This window comes from Capsicum annuum, chromosome 10 (assembly GCF_002878395.1).
Source record: "Capsicum annuum cultivar UCD-10X-F1 chromosome 10, UCD10Xv1.1, whole genome shotgun sequence".
Taxonomy (NCBI): domain Eukaryota; kingdom Viridiplantae; phylum Streptophyta; class Magnoliopsida; order Solanales; family Solanaceae; genus Capsicum; species Capsicum annuum.
In genome coordinates, this window is record NC_061120.1 from 142650461 (window position 1) to 142667948 (window position 17488).

Here is a 17488-nt window from a genome sequence, read left to right on the forward strand (position 1 = left end):
TAAAAACTATGGTCAAACACAAAGTGAAAAAAATCAATATATTTCATGATAAAAATTAAACTCATAATTAAAAGGTCAAACCTGCTTATAAGCAATTTCACATATTAGTGTAGGAACTACCAAAGTTTTCTCAACTCACAAAAGAGCATCCAATTTTACTATTTACATTACTTTTAACAAGTGGTTTGCAATAATACTATCATACATTAGTCAAATAACAAGATTTATTAATGGGCTTGACCGAGAAATAGACATTACTTGAAATTAATAAATGGTGGAGTACTTTTATAAAATTTAAAAATTTGTGGTAAAAGTTTAAATTTTGAAAAGTTTTCAAATAATAGAATTTGGCCCAAAAACTAGATTTTTTTTCTTCCATTTTTTGAAAATTTGAATTCTTTTAGGGGCCGTTTGGTGTGAGGTACTAAGACAAATTATCCCGAGATAAACTAATAGTCCCAGGATAAACTTTTTAATACATCGTTTGGTTTGGCAATACTTGGGATAACTTATCCCGGGATTAATAATAGTCTCGGGATAAGTTATATCACATATTTGGTGGTATAGGCTATTCCACCTTAATTTATCCCGAGATAAATAATAAAATGATAAAAATACCCCCAAATCCATTACAAACACATTTTTCCAGTCTTTTTCATCATCTCTAGTTATTGCTTTTGAAATTGAAAAAAGATTATTGATATCTACTTGATTATCTAAAGCGCATTATTTATGAAAAATTAAAAAGACTAAAATATCTTATTTTGAAATGACGAAAATATATGACTAAGAAAAATTAACCTCTTATTAATTAAACATTGCATTTTTTTCATCCCATTGCTTGTGAATTTTATAAACTTAGACGCTATTTTCTTATATAAAGGATCAAAATGCAAAATTAACAAATTAAAAATTAAAATATGTTAGATTCATACATAATAAGAATCAAAACTAGGTACCATAATTTTTTATATATCCAACAAAATATAGGTACTATAATTTTTTAATCATAGAAAAATGGAATTCATCATCAACTTTTTCCTTCCAAGTGTTATTTTTTGTGAATTGATCACACAAAAAGTTCTTACTACACAATGAAAAGATTAATTAAAGTAAGTAGATTTTATAATAATAATTACCATTCACTAGTAATCTATAAAATATTTTAGCAACTACAAAGGTGTTGCCTAGTTTTAATACACATTATCATTTCACAATCGACTCTATTGGTCAATTACATATTTTAAATTAAATAGTTTTTTAATAACTTGAAAATTGATATTGTATATATCAATTAAAATGAATTTTAATATTTTATATTATACGAGTAATATGTGTTTAAATGAAGTAACATAAATAACAAATCTTCTTTTACTTTAACAAACTTAAGTTGAAAGTTTTAATTCAAACTAAATAAGATGCAGTAAGACTTTTTTTTAAAACACACACGGCATAATTATGGGAAGGTACATGCAAAAAAAAAAAACTAAATAAGATGAAAGTTTTATTTTTAAAATACACATAATATAATCATGAAAATGCACACACACAAAAAAAGTTGAATAAGATGAAAATTTTATTTTTAAGAATAAATATTTAAAGTTTGAAAACAATATATATAAACGAAAAAGAAATTAAATAAGAAGAGGTATTTTGGTAATCAATTACTTTATTCTTAGAAATTATACCATACATATTATTTTGAAAACAACAAACCAAACACTTAATAAAAAATAATCTCAACATAACTAATTTCATCATAACTTATCACACCATAACTAATCTCAACATAACTACATTCTCAATCAAACAACCATTTAAGTTTTAAAAGGCCCGATAAATTATTTTCTTGCAAATAAAGAACATAACTACATTCTTAATCAAACAACCATTTAAGTTTAAAGAGGCCCGATGGGTCATTTTCTTGCAAATAAAGAGCTGTACAAACGGAGGACTCAGCTACTCCAACGCCAAAGAAAGATGAGGAAAGGTCAAAAAACAAATCAAATCCTAAAATTAAAGAGGGCGGGAGAGGGGGGGGGGGGGGGCGCGGAAAGTAAAGTCTCTTTCTGAGAGCTTTCATTCTTCACTGTTACGGTACCCTTTGATGTCGGCGGCTACTCCGTGTTCAGACAATGTTCCTCGCCTATATCCTATGTCGGTGCGAATCATTTCTACTTCTATAATACGATTGATCTGATTTGCAAACGAGCTGAAAAAAAAATAAAATAAGCTGCTTTGAATCGACTACATGTCATGTTGTCTTATTGTTTCACCAGGTGCTATGTATTCAAATTCAGGTTGGAACTAATTCCAAGCTTTGCTTAATGATTTTCCAGGTGTTTGTTTTCAGATCTGTAGCTGGAGAAAATTTCTCTAAGGTACACCTTCAATAACTTCGTTTATTATCTTCAAGGGGTTGAACCCCTAATGGGATTGATACCAACCTCTTAGAATCTAAACGAGGTTACTAGTATAGCCTTATATTGCATTCTCCATCCGTGTGTGTTGCTTGCTCTTTATTTATGTGTCTACTGATTATCTGTGTTGACAACTCTTGATGCTCCCAGTACATATGTTTCTTTATTATTGGGAGCGCCTTTTGTGTGTTGTTATTGCCTATATCTTCAATTTGGTGCCTTCATCTTCAATATTTTAACTCTCATGTGTGGAATTTGTTGTTTATCTAGTACGAGAATTCCTTTTGCTTTTTGTGGAAGCTCCACAAATGAGTGAAATCTTTGAGTACCTACAAAACTAAAATACTGATTAGATAAAAAGATTTGCCGGAGTGTTCCCTTCTTAGAATGTGTGTTGCATCTGAATCTGCTTTCCCTTTAATACATTCCCCGATCCTTTGAAAATCATTACAATGTTCCATGGGTAATCCCATTCACATCTCACTATCTTTGTCAAAGCTAAGGAGTCAGTTTCTAATATTAAGGGTAAGAAGTATTGTTCAACATAGTACTCACATCCCTCTTTCACTGCCAAAGCTTTAGCATACAAACTTGTATTCACTGCCATTTGTTTAGACAGAGCAAAATGTAAGTCACACTCATGTTTCCTTATAAAAAATGCTATAGAGCATAAGCATGGTTACCTTAAAAGGACCCGTCTTAATTACACTTAAAACAATTATTATTAGGAAACTTCAAACACATTTGCACAATTTTCACAAGAAGGGTATAGTTTTGAAAAAATTGCACCAGTAAAGGACACTCTTGTGGTATTTCCTATAACCATAGGTATAGAACTATAGACAAGCAGTACAAACTTCTATAAATATCTTAGATTACCCTTCTCCAATGTACAGAACCCCCATGATTTACCTTATTTCTACTCTTTCATATGTGCTAACATATCATTCATGGGACAACCTGGAAGATAGGTTTTCACCTGCGAGAACACTATACATTCCACCATTTCTAAATGGTTTGATGACATTGCACAAAGTTCCATCAACTCCTAAACATGTCGCAAAATACCTCTAGATTCTTTGAGCAAAATCTCCACTGATAAACACATGTTGAGTAGTTTCTAATTGAGGTAATGGACAACATCTATACCTTAACCAGACTGATGCCACATCTTTGTAGGATGTCACCAATAGGGATCTCGATTTTTCACAATCTCTAAAGGAAAAAATTGATTTTCAAAGGCACACTCTTACATCATATCATTTGCATTTCTACATATGGATTTTTCCTTTGTCTGAACAGATGAAAGGCACTTGCTATTGTAAACTTATCATTTGTTGTAGGCATCCACTATGGCATATACCATGGTGATGCATATTTACTAATGATAATGTTGTACAATATCATGAGGCAGCAGCTCTTGCATCTCCTGTACATCCCACCTGTCCTCATTCATGAAAGAAATTATGTCTCCTGCTTCATCTACAATTGCAAAATAAGGTTCTACACCATAATACAAAGCCCCTAGTTTAGACAAGTTATCCTACGATATACTATATGAACCAACTATAGGTTCCCACCAAATCTCTTGTTCCATAGAATCCCTTGCCTCAAGCATTTTCTTCCATATCTGAGAACACGCTTTCCATTGTACTACTATGGGAATAATCTTTTTACAGTATTTATTCCGCATATAATTTGTCCAAATTGATCTAGTTGCCCTAAAAATTTGCCAAAGCTTAGAATACATAGCTTTAGATATATCAAATAGTGATCTAAATCCTAAGCCCTTTTCCTCCTTTGGGTAACACATCTTATCCCAAGCAACCCAATGCTTACTCTTACCTTTTTCCGTATTATTCCAGAGAAATCTATTAAAAATCTTGTGCAGTTCATATAGGATAAACTTAGGAGGACCCACAACAGATAGTAAATGTACAGGAATGCTTTCAAGCACACTGCTATAAGCACAGCCTTGCACCATAGGATAACAGTTTACCCTTCCAATTCTGAATACTTTCTTTCACCTTCTTGATCAAATCATTGTAGTATGCCTTTATCTTCCTAGAATTAGTAATGGGGCAGCCTAAATATGTAAAAGAAACTCTACATGTTGAAACCCTATAAGTACTTGCACCTCACTCTTTAATTTTGTAGCCATTTTATTATACACGTAAAAGCTACTTTTATGATCATTCACTAGTTGACCTAAAACCTATTGATACCCTTAAGGACTGATATCACGTTCTCAAGTGAATACTTATCAGCAGATGTAAATATGATGGTGCCATTTGCATAAGCCAGATGATTTATTTCCTTGCTCTTTTAGATAATCCATATTTTTTATATCTTCCATCTTCAAAAAGAGTATTAAGGGCTCTAGATAGAACTGTTGCTGTGAGAATAAATAGAGCACGTGACAAAGGATGTGAGAATAAATAGAGCACGTGACAAAGGATCACCCTGCTTAATTCTTTGGGTGGAATGAAAGAATCCATGTGATTTAACATTAATAATATTGGCATAGCAATTATATTCCACCAACCTCCATATCAAATCTATAACAACCTCTATAAAGCCCTCCTTTCTCATGACCCTAGAAAGAAATAGTCAAGAAATTCTGTCATAAGATTTAGACATGTCTAACTTTATGACCACATTAGATAGCTTCCCTCTCAGATTAATATCAGTGACTATTTCCTGAGTAAGTTAATATTTTCAATAATGTTCTTTCCTTTGATAAAACCTGACTGATTTTTCGATAGTAGTTTAGGTAACATACCTTCCAATCTCTCATGCATAACTCTGGAGATAACATTGTTAATAAAGTTAGATAGGTCTTAGATCTGTGAAGCCTTCCACAATATCTTTTTATGTAATAAGCACCAAATTAGTGAAATACCTTGGCTTTGGACCCTTAGAAAATTTCCCCAAGATTTGAGGTTCTGGGTTGGGTACGAATTGAGCATACCAATCGTATGCTAGGGTACGATTAGTGCACTCCCCTCTCATATAGAGATCAGTTTAGGTTGGTAACACACTGTACAAGATACGGTTTAGCCCCTCCCAAGTCGTATGTTAGGGTACAGGTCGTATACTACCTAGTCGTATGGAGTGTTGGTCATGATCTAATGTTCACTGACTTGGATACGGATTGCCTGGTACCACTCGTACCTTTGGGTACGATTCATGCATGTATGTTCGTATGTTGGGTAGATTAGGGGTCCATAGTGAAGCCTAGGGTATTAGTTAGGGTACCACTCATACCCTAGGGTATGGTTTAGACATGGAGTCGTACCCTCCTGGTAGTTCATTTTACAGCTTTTAGGTGAGGACATTTTAGACATTTCCCATACTTAAACCCTTATAACCCACGACTTGTAACCTCATTTGTCCCTGCATTCTTTATATATACAAGATCAAAACACTCCTAAATCCTCTCAAAAACTCCTTCAACAGAGATTGCGGCTAGGGTTTATCAAAGAGGCCATCTAGAGACTTGAAGACCAAGAATCCTTCCGTGAATCATCTTGTAAAAGGTACATGACTCTTCCCCTATTATTATTTCTCAAATATCATGTTATTTAAACATTGTTTATGAATCATTAATGGTGATTTTTGAGAGAAATGATGAGGATTTTGATGTAAATTCATGGGTAATGTTATCTCTTGTTTAAACTTGTGATTATACATGCTTTTCATGTTGGTTTGAACATGTGGGTGCTTGTTTTTTGTGATTTAACAAATGGGTCAGGAAATGGTTTTCACGTGGGTTTTTGTCATGGTAAGAGTATGCCCTCAAGGTGTTTGTGAAAATATCTACTAGAATTAACTAGTTACTTGTTGATGGTGATTTGACCTAAGGCAATGGATTAATGAGTAAGAATGATTGGTAAATAATCTTGTGAAGGCCTTGTTGGTCATGTAATGAGTTAAATGGTTCCCTTGGTGTTTTGATTGGTTAAAAAGGGGTTGGAGTCCCTAACATGAAAACAACTTGTGTTTGAACTAAGCTTGGTGTAAGAGTGCTAATGGGTGATTTGATAAAGGTTTTGAGGACCACAATTTAACTTGAATGATATTTGAAACTAATGTATTGGCTTATCAAAGTGATTGATTGATATATGATTCATGGAGACCTTGTGGTCATGCATGATGTAAAATTGTGGCTTTGATGGCTTGAGATGGTTGAATGGGTTAGAGTCCTCCAATGTGAATGGTGTGATGTGAATGCATGGACAAAGGGTTAGAGTCCCAATGTCGACTAGTAATGAGCGCGATGACTTGTGGTTAGAGTCCACTTGCATAATGGAAAGGGCTTGTGGTTAGAGTCCACTTGTCTAATGAAATGACTTGTGGTTAGAGTCCACTTAACTAATGAAAAGGCTTGTGGTTAGAGTTCACTTGCTTAATAAGATGGATTAAGGTTAAAGTCCTTTTGCTCGATATAACCTAAGCGGTGGAAGGTTAAAGTCCTCCACTTTATGGTTCATGTTTGAGTGCTTTGAAATGCATGCTAAACCTTGTTATCTTTTGACACTTAGTGTATCCACATGTATTTACATGTCTATGTGTATAAATGTGGTGGCATATGGTGGTTTGACTTGGTATTGAATAATGACATTATTTTATCCTTACCCTTGAGTTACATGCTAGCGCTCTAACGGATAACCGTCATCGGATGTTGTGTCCCCACATGACACAGGGGCTAGACCATTTTCTTCTCTTCCTGCGCAGTGATTAGGTGTTCGAGCGATTCGAGTGTTGACATCGAAGTAGTGAGCTTTCATCCTTCAAAAGGCACACATTTCGTGGTCTTCTTAGCATATGTCATAGACTTATTTTAGATTTGGTTTTGGCTATTGTCGGGGGCTTATCTCGATATATTATTGACTTCGGATTTATTGAGGCTTGTGGATGACTGTGGACTTAGGTAGATTGGATTTTGAATTTTGACATTAATGAATAGCTAGATTTTCTTGAGTTATGATTATTAGTCTTGTTTCCGTTATCTTATTATATGTTCAGAGTTTATCCGATGCTTGTGGATTGATGTGATAGGTTGGGTTAACGGGGCGATCTCTGATCTTTGTTGGGCTTGATATGCCAATAAGACAAGGCCCGATTTCGGTTCATGTCAATTTGGTATCAGAGTCTATGTTCATGGTCAGTTGTTGTGTCGAGTAATAGAGAGAGGCTACAAGGCATTTAGGAATGTTTCACTTTTTTGTTGTCTTATTTCGAGCTATAGGGTTTAAGATCTTAGATCCTTTTGATTTTCGTTTGCTTATCTTTCAGATCACGCCTCCAAGAAGATCTGAAGTTCTTGCAAACCCTTTCGTCCCAATTGGGGACGATGTTGATGGGACTCGCTCTACTTATGGAGTTGATCCTTGGTCTAAAGGTCCGATACCTGATGGTCCAGGAGTTCCACCAGTTCCTCTAGTCCTCCCCCAGTTTCTCAGGCTGACGTATCGAATCTGAGTTTCGTCAGTCAATTCATATGATTGCTTAGTTGGTAGCTTCTCAAGCTGAGCGTGGTACATTTTCTACTCCATCTTCTGAGGCCACAAGGTTTGGCCAATTTGTGAGGTTGAGTCCCTCGACCTTTACTGGTTTTAAGGTGGAGGAAAATCCCCAAGGTTTTCTGGATGAGATGGAAAAGATTTTAGAGTCATGCATGCCACTAATGTGGAAGGGGTGGAGTTTGCATCCTGTCAAATGAACATCATGACATACCAATGGTACGAGGAGTGGGAATGAACGAGGGGTGGTGTTGATGAGTCATCTTTATGGGAGGATTTTACTAATGCTTTTCTGGACTGCTTCTTTCCTCTAGAGCTGAGGGAAGCATAGGCGGAGGAGTTTGTTAATCTAAAGCAAGTGAGGATGTCCATCAAGGAGTATGCCATAAAGTTTCACCAATTGTCTAGGTTTGCTCCGGAATTGGTCCTTGACAACATGGCAGCTTGTTGATCAAAGAAATGGATATTTCTAGGTTGGTTGTGTATACGCAATAAGTAGAGGAAGAGAAAAATAAACAGGTTGAGTTTAGTGAAAGGCATGGAAAGAGGTTTAGGCCTTAAGTGCAAAGTGGTGGAGATGGTGGTAGGTGGTTAAGAAAGAAGTGGGGGAGTTTCGGTTCTTTCTCCTCTGCTAGTAATCTTTACCCGAGTCTATCGGGTGATCGTCGGTCTTAGTTTGGTAGTGGATTTTAGGCCCAAGGTGCCCAATCTTATACTAGTGAGGCTCAGTCAGTTCCATCTTACCCTCCTTGCAGATTATGTGGTTGTTATCATTATGGCCAATTTGAGAAGGGGAGGAATAGATGCTTTAGATGTGGTCAAATTGGGCACATGCAGCGAGAGTGCCCCTCTTTAGTGGCTTCTTAGGCCAACAAGGCCCCTATTGCTGCTACACCTGCTCCTGCACCGAAGGGTGCTGCTTTTGCTTCTGCTTCTGTTTCTAGTATTGACAGTGGCTGGAATCGTTTGTATGCACTTGCTACTCGCCAGGATTCTAAGGCATCTCTGAATGTTGTTACGGGTATGTTGAGACTTTTCTCCCATGATGTGTATTATTTGATTGATTCGGGGTCCACTCTTTCTTATGTGACCCCATTTGTGGATGTGCATTTTGGTTTTGGTCCCGAGTGTCTGTTAGTTCCTTTTTCTGTTTCTACCCCGGTAGGAGACTATATGGTTGTTGAAAGAGTCTATAGAGGGTGTATGGTAGTTGTTGGTAGTAAAGAAACTCTGGTAGAGTTGATAGAGTTAGACATGGTCGATTTTGATATTATTCTGGAGATGGATTGGTTGCATTCATGCTATGCTTCCTTAGATTATTGGATCCATAAGGTCACGTTTAAATTCCCTAATGAGCTGGTCATTGTATGGGAAAAGGTTCTTTAGTTCCTAAGGGAAGGTTTATCTCATATCTTAGAGCCTGAAAGTTAATTTCCTAGGGGTGTTTGTATCATGTGGTCCGAGTTAAAGATTCTAACTCGGAAGGTATATCTTTAGAATCGGTTCCCGTGGTTAATAAGTTTCTTGAAGTCTTTCTCGATGACCTTCATGGTATTCTGCCCGATAGGGAAATTGATTTTGGGATTGATCTTGTCTCGGACACTCGTCCAATTTTCATCCCTCCTTATAGAATGGCTCCGGCTGAGTTGAAAGAGCTTAAGGAGCACTTGAAGGATCTCTTAGATAAAGGTTTTATCCATCCTAGTGTGTCTCCTTGGGGTGCTCCCATGTTGTTTGTGCGTAAGAAGGATGGTTCCCTTCGAATGTGCATTGATTATCATCAGTTGAACAAAGTGGCCATAAAGAATAAGTATCCTCTTTCTAGGATCAATGATTTGATTGATCAGCCTCAAGGTGCAAAGTGTTTCTCTAAGATTGATCTTAGGTCGTGTTATCATCAGCTTAAGATTAAGGAAATGGATATCTCTAAGGCTGCCTTCAGGACCCGGTATGGTCACTATGTGTTCCTAGTCATGTCTTTTGTGTTAATCAATGCCCGACGACATTCATGGATTTGATGAATAGGGTCTTCCATCCGTTTTTGGATTTGTTTGTCATTGTCTTCATTGATGACATCTTAGTCTATTCTAAAAATGAGGCGGATCATGTCGATCACCTCCGTGCTGTGTTGCAAACCTTGAAGGATCATCATTTATATGCCAAGTTCTCAAAGTGTGAGTTTTGGTTGAAGGTTGTGACTTTCCTTGTCATGTTATCTCTAGTGAAGGGATCATGGTGGATCCACACGAGGTTGCGGCGGTTAAGAAGTGGCCTAAACCTATTACTCCAACCGATATTTGGAGCTTCTTGGGTCTAGACGGTTACTATAGGTGGTTTGTGGAGAGTTTTTTTATGATAGCTGCCCCATTGACTAAGTTGACCTAGAAGAAGGTCAAGTTCTTGTGGTCAGATACGTGTGAGGGTAGTTTTGAAGGGTTGAAGGATAAATTGGCTTCGGCTCGAGATTTGACCTTGACCAAGGGAAATGTTGGTTTCATAGTATATTGAGATGCTTCTCGTATTGGGCTTGGTTGTGTGTTGATGCAACACGGTAGGGTGGTGGCCTATGCTTCTAGGCAATTGAAAGTTCATGAGAAGAACTACCTTACTCATGATTTGGAGTTATTGGCCATGGTTTTTGCCTTGAAGATTTGGCATCACTATCTCTATGGGGTATATGTTGATATATTGTCTGATCATAAAAGCCTACAGTATGTGTTCACTCAAAAGGAGTTGAATCTGAAACAAAAAAGATGGTTGGAGTTGCTAAAGGACTACCATCTGAGTCTTAAACACCGTCCAGATAAAGCTAAAGTTGTTGATGCTCTTAGCACGTTATCCATAGGGAGTTTGGCTTATGTTGACGAGGATAAGCGGGAGTTGGTGAAGGACATTCACCGATTGCCTAGTTTTGGAGTTCGTCTCACGGACTCGGAGGTTGGTGGTGTGTTTGTGCATCCTGTGTCATAGTGGTCTCTTGTGGTTGAGGTAAAGGACAAGCAAATATTAGATCCTGACTTGATGAAGATTAAGAGTAATGTGGGTCAACAAAAGGTTGTTGACTTTTTGATTGGTGGTGATGGTATCTTGAGGTACCAAGGTAGGCTATGTGTTCCCGATGTCGATAGATTGGTGGAATAATATGAAACGAGATGTGGCTAGCTATGTGGCTAAGTGTATGGTGTGTCAACAAGTGAAAGTTGAGCACTTGAGACCCGGTGGTTTGTATCAAGAGATAGAGTTTCCCGAGTGGAAGTGGAAAGTGATGGATTTCGTCACCGGTCATCCCCGATCTCAGAATAAATGTGATTCTATTTGGGCTGTTGTGGATAGAATGACCAAGTTCGCTCATTTTTTGCAGGTAAAGACTAGTTAGTCAGCGGAGGATTATGCTAAGTTGTATCTGGCAGAGATTGTGAAGTTTCATGGTACTTTGATTTCTATCATGTCAGATCGTGGTACTCCATTTTCATCTCATTTTTGGAAGTCACTTCAGAAAGATTTGGGAACTAAGGTGTGCCTTAGTACCGCTTTCCACCCGTAAACGGATGGAAAAGCGGAGAGGACTATCCAAACATTGGAAGATATGTCGAGTGCTTGTGTGATTGATTATGGTGGTAGTTGGTACGACCATTTTCCTTCGACTGAGTTTGCTTATAACAATAGTTACTACTCCAGCATTGGTATTGCTGCTTTTGAGGCGTTGTATGGCAGGAGATGTCGATCTTCTATAGGGTGGTATGAGGTTGGTGAGGGTAAGTTGTTTGACCCCGATTTGATTCACTAAGCCTTGGAAAAGGTGAACGTGATTCGTGATAGGTTGAAAGCGCTCAAAGTCGCCAAAAGTCCTATGCGGATGTAAGGCGTAGGGATTTAGAATTTAATGTGGGCGATTCGGTATTCTTGAAGGTAACTCTTATGAAGGGAGTAATGCGATTTGATAAGAAGGGAAAGTTGAGCCCCCGGTAGGTTGGCCCATATTTGATTTTGAAGTGGGTTGGTAATGTTGCCTACAAATTGGAGTTGCCCTCTAGTTTGAGCTCCATACATTCGGTATTCCATGTGTCCATGTTGCGAAAGTGTATAGGCGATCCTTCATTGGTTGTTCCCTTACAGGATGTTGGTATTTTGGACTTTTTGTCCTATGAGGAGAACCTGGTGAGGATCTTGGATCGGTATGTTCGCCGGTTGCGAACCAAAGAGGTGGCTTCGGTGAAGTTTCTATAGAGGAACCAAAAGTCCGAGGAAGCTACTTAGGAGGCGGAAGAGGACATGAAGTCCAAGTATCCGCATTTATTTTCCGTTCTGGAAACTCATGCTTGAGGTATGTGTTAATCATCTTAACTTGATTTATGTTTGATAGGCAATGGGTTCAAGTCCCTAAACATTGAATTGAGCAAGTGTTTTGATAGACAATGGGTTAGAGTCCCAAAGTTAATTGAATGAATGGATGATTGATAAATGGTCGTGGCATGTGTTTATCATGTGTCTTTGTGTTCTAACTTGGTTAAATGATGTGTTGGATGTGTAATAATGTGTTAAATTGTGTGTCATAACTCGCCTTGTCCGTCATTCGAGGTCGAATAATCCAAGTGTGGGAGAATTGAAACACCTAGGCTTTGGACCCTTAGAAAATTTCCCCAAGATTTAAGGTTCTGGGTTGGGTACAGATTGAGCATACCAATTGTACGCTAGGGTATGACTAGTACCCTCCCATCTCGTATAGAGATCAGTTTAGGTTGGTAACACACTATCCAAGATACTGTTTAGCCCCTACCAAGTCTTATGTTAGGGTACGGGTCGTATGCTACCTAGTCGTATGGAGTGTTGATCATGATCTAGTGGTCACTGACTTGGATACGGATTGCATGGTACTACTCGTACCTTTGGGTATGAGTCATGCATGTATGGTCGTATATTGGGCAAATTAGGGGTCCATGGTGAAGCCTAGGGTATGAGTTAGGGTACCACTCGTACCCCAGGGTGCGGTTTAGACAGGGAGTTCATTTTACAGCTTTTAGCCGAGGACATTTTAGATATTTCCCACACCTAAACCCTTATAACCCACAACTTATAACCTCATTTTGCTCTTCATTCCTCACATATACAAGATCAAAACACTCCTAAATCCTCTCAAAAACTCTTTCAACAAAGATTGCGGCTTGGTTTATCAAAGAGGCCATCTAGAGACTTGAAGACCAAAATCCTTCCGTGAATCATCTTGTAAAAGGCATGTGACTCTTCCCCTATTATTATTTTGTCAAACATCATCTTATTTAAACATTGTTTATGAATCATTAATCGTGATTTTTGAGACAAATGGTGAGGGTTTTGATGTAAAGTGATGGGTAATGTTTTCTCTTGTTTAAACTTGTGATTATACATATTTTTGGTGATGGTTTGCACATATGGGTGCTTGTTACTTGTGATTTAACAAATGGGTCAAGAGTAACCCTAACATTGATGGTTTTCACTTGGGTTTTGGTCATGGTAAGAGTGTGCCCTCAAGGTGTTTGTGATAATGTCTGCTAGAAATAACTAGTTACTTGTTGATGGTGATTTGACCTAAGGCAATGGCTCAATGAGTAAGAATGATTGGTAAATGATCTTGTAAAGGCCTTGTTTGTCATGTATTGAGTTAGATGGTGCCCTTGGTGGTTTGATTGGTTAAAAAGGGGTTAGAGTCCCTAACATGAAATCGACTTGTGAGAATTTGGTATAAGTTCCCGTATTTTAATAATTCAAGCCATTCATATGAGAATTTGCCAACAATGGTATATTGAAAATTCTCAATGATGTTCATCGTATTTACTTCTTGTTTTGTCCATTTCACCACTGGAATTGCATCAATAAAGTCAGTTTTTATCATCGGGATAGGTTCTACTTCTATCTTCGATTTGGCGACTTTGTTTATGTATCCATTTGGATTAGTAATAGAGGCATAATTTTCAATGGGATTGGGAATTTCAGTATGAGTTTAGGTTGGATTTTATGGGTGGTTAGTTGTTGTGGGTAGAGGTGGGAATTGAGATATGGGAGTTGAAGGGTGAATTTGGCTAGCCATCAATGGTGGCGCAACTATGTTTAGGTCGTATAGCTGGGAATTTGGATTATTTGTTAAATAATAACAAATTGTATGATCAAACATTTTTTTGTCAATTTTCTTTCAAAAACTATTTGAGATATCTATGACCAAACTTAATAAGGGTAAGTAAAATGAAATCGAGGGAGTATATTTTAAGTAGGCGTTTGGCCATGAGAATTCTTTGCCATGAGAATTCTTTTACTTCTTTCCGAAAAATTATTTCACTTTAGTGAAAATAGTACTGTTTGGCCATAAGAAATATTTCATTTTAGTGAAAATTATTTTTGAAAAAGTGAAAACAAGTCAAACTTATTATCACTTTTTTACTCCTATTTCTCCTACAACATTTAAAAAACAACTCCAACTTATATTCATGACCAGATAAAATACCAACTTAACTTCAATTCCAACTCCCCCAAAATATTATTTTCATGATCAAATGGGAGAAGCATAGTTAAACTGCTCTCCAAATAAAACATGAAAAACAACGAAGAAAAATAAATATAAATTGAAAAGATGTCTGGTTCATTCTAGAGAAGTACAAAGACCACCATCAGGTGCCGAAGATTGACTTTGTGCTCGTTCTTCTTCAATTTGTCACCTATGATTCAGTGGTCGAAGCTTATTTTAGCTTTTGCAATTGTGATTTTGACTCCGCTGCTCAAGATTTTGTTGTTGATTATTAGGTATGTTTCTATTCCTTGCACAATATCATTCTTCTTGTTCGTTGATTTGAGTTCTGATTTGTGCCTAGTTGTGGGTATGAATGTTCTATGCTATTGTGCTCATTTCTCCCTCTCCAAAGTTGGCTCTAAAACCCTTAAACTGTTCACCCGGCAATTCTAGGGCTGAATGGTGTCTCCAAGATCCAATTCAATCCCAAGCTCTCGTCTACAGTGGATAATCCTCAATGAGTCATGAAAAGGTAACTCATAGATCATAAGCGAGTAATAAACACAATATTATCCAGATTTCATATATCTTCTTGCTTCTTCTAGTCTTTGAGATAATCCTTAAATTCCCTTTGTTTACAATTTGGTTGTTTGGGTGCTTCATTAAAGTTGAGCATCTAGTTTAGGCACTTGCATAAAATTTATCGCTATTACATTTATCGTGAAATGGCATTCACCAGGCTATTACGTACATATGAAAAACGTTCTATTACAGGAAGGCACTCACCAGGCTATTACGTACATATGAAAAACGTTCTATTACAGGAAGGCACATGGCAACAGAAAAAATATGTTCCGATACAGAATTCTAATCTTAGATGGAATTAGATAAAAAATATTTGTATCTCAGCAATTGATAATAAGATTTTGATACAATATTTGGATGTCGTCAATATATGTTTAGGACCACAGTAATTTTAGTTTGACAATGCAGAATTAATATTGTAGCAAGTTTGAAGAAGTCTAGCTATTGCATATGCATAACGAGATCTTCATCTCTTTCACTTGGTTCAATTATTGGTGTAGCCTCAAACTTGCTGTGGTAAATTCAAAATTTAGATATTTTGGATTTTGGATTGATCCGATGAGGGTAAATAGAATATTGGACTCTATAAATACCCTTGAGATTTATGAAATAGCTTCTTGATTCATTGTCAAGGCTGCAATGTAAGGTATGAACTGTATTGTAATTGATAGCTGCAGTATTATATCTCTGAAGACTTCATCTTTTTAGCTAAAAGAACATGTCTATGAATTATGTAGTTTTACATAATTCAAATCGAATGTCATGCTTATAGAAAACTAATCTCTGCCAAGTGATATGCATCATTGGCAATAGTTGAGATATCTGCCCAATGTCTGCTAAAACTAGGCCACAGCTCCAAGAAGTTATATTCTTGGGTTGAAGTATATATTCACACTAAAAGAAAAAACTTAATTTGCGATGGTGTGATTCCAGGGTCTGGTATTACATTGAATAATAAATTCCAGGGTCTGGTATTACATTGAATAATAAATTCCAGGGTCTGGTATTACATTGAATTTATTATTGTTGTTATGATTATGTTCAGCTGCAGCGAGAGATAAATAAAAGATAAAAGTGAAAATAAATGAATGTTGATTGGATCCCTGTACTTCAGATACCATTCAAAGTTCAGCTAATTTCTGGGTCCGAAAAGTCACCATCGTAAGCTTCCTTCCTCTTTATTAGTATTAGTATTGGTACTGGTACTGGGTACTAGTACTAGTACTTGTACTAGTGTTATTGTTATTCTTATTCTTATTCTTATTGTTATTGTTATTAGTATTATCCGTGAGGCGATCCAGACCTATACAATTGGAAGAACCAATATATACGAGAATTTCTTACAGCTTATTAATTGTGGAAGTATTAATCTTGTACCCAAGCAAAGGGCCAGTCAGAATTTAATACATACTTGAGTTGAGCCTATGTGTCTAGCGATTCTAACCGTGAAAAAGGACGTTAGACACATGGGCTCAACTCAAGTATGTATTAAATTCTGACAGGCCTTTGCTCGGGCAAAAGATTAATACTTCCATCCAGTCAATAAGTTGTAAGAAATTCTCGTATATTTCGGTTCTTCCAATAGTATAGGTCTGGATGGTCGCGCGGATTACCGCCAGCCCTTAGATCCTGTCACTCTGGTATCATAGGAACTTTCATGGTAATTATGTAATAGATCTACTCATGGAAATAGCAGATGTGAGTACTAAGAGTACTCGACTTGAAGAGGTAGATATACCTCAAAATCTTGACTTGTTAAACAAGTGGACTATACCAAAGGTTGGTATAAAAACCATTTATGATTATGGTTGGTTTTATAAAGTTCTTTCTAAACAAATAATAAAGACAACTAGACAGTCTTTAGCATTAAATTCATCTAAGAAACGATTCGTTTGTTAAATAAACGTGATATTGATTTACATAAAAATCATTATATTTTTATGCATATTGAAATGGTTCAAATTGCTTTTAAACCATTAACTCTTAAAGAGTTACCAGAGACATTTTCAGCAGCTCTCAGAGATTCTAGAAATCTAAATTTTCGAGTCTCTGATGGGTTCAATTGAATCCACTGTGGTCTATGGTCCAGTTTATTTTAAGACTCAGCTAAATTTGCAATTATCTTTGACTGATGTGAATATACTTGATGCTTTGACATTAAATGTAAAAACATATTGTTATATATGTGCCTGAATCTGAACTTATATGTTTATCATACAGGATTTATTATAGATTGTTGTCTACTTTAAATCCTTGATGTAAGTTATACGATACATCATATCAGATTATATTAGTTGAAACTAATTTTGCAAGGTCTAAGGTCACTACTAGAAAACCTATTAAATGGGATAAAATTGATTTTCCCACTACATGGACCTTAAATTCTGTTGTATCTCCGAGTCAGGTTACAAAAATGACCTGACAAATAGCGACCTTTCGCGTGTTACATAGGATCCGAATGGGCGGATTTGTATTCCGTT

General features: G+C 36.6%; 1 long non-coding RNA gene across 1 annotated transcript; it reads left to right on the forward strand.

Annotated features, from left to right (window-relative positions):
• The first annotated feature begins 1971 nt into the window (after positions 1 to 1971).
• Positions 1972 to 17482, forward strand: LOC107845884. The gene is made up of 5 exons (XR_001667058.2): positions 1972 to 2161; positions 2340 to 2381; positions 5880 to 5959; positions 14877 to 14955; positions 16054 to 17482. It is a non-coding gene; the product is annotated as an uncharacterized LOC107845884 (long non-coding RNA).
• Positions 17483 to 17488: the final 6 nt, after the last annotated feature.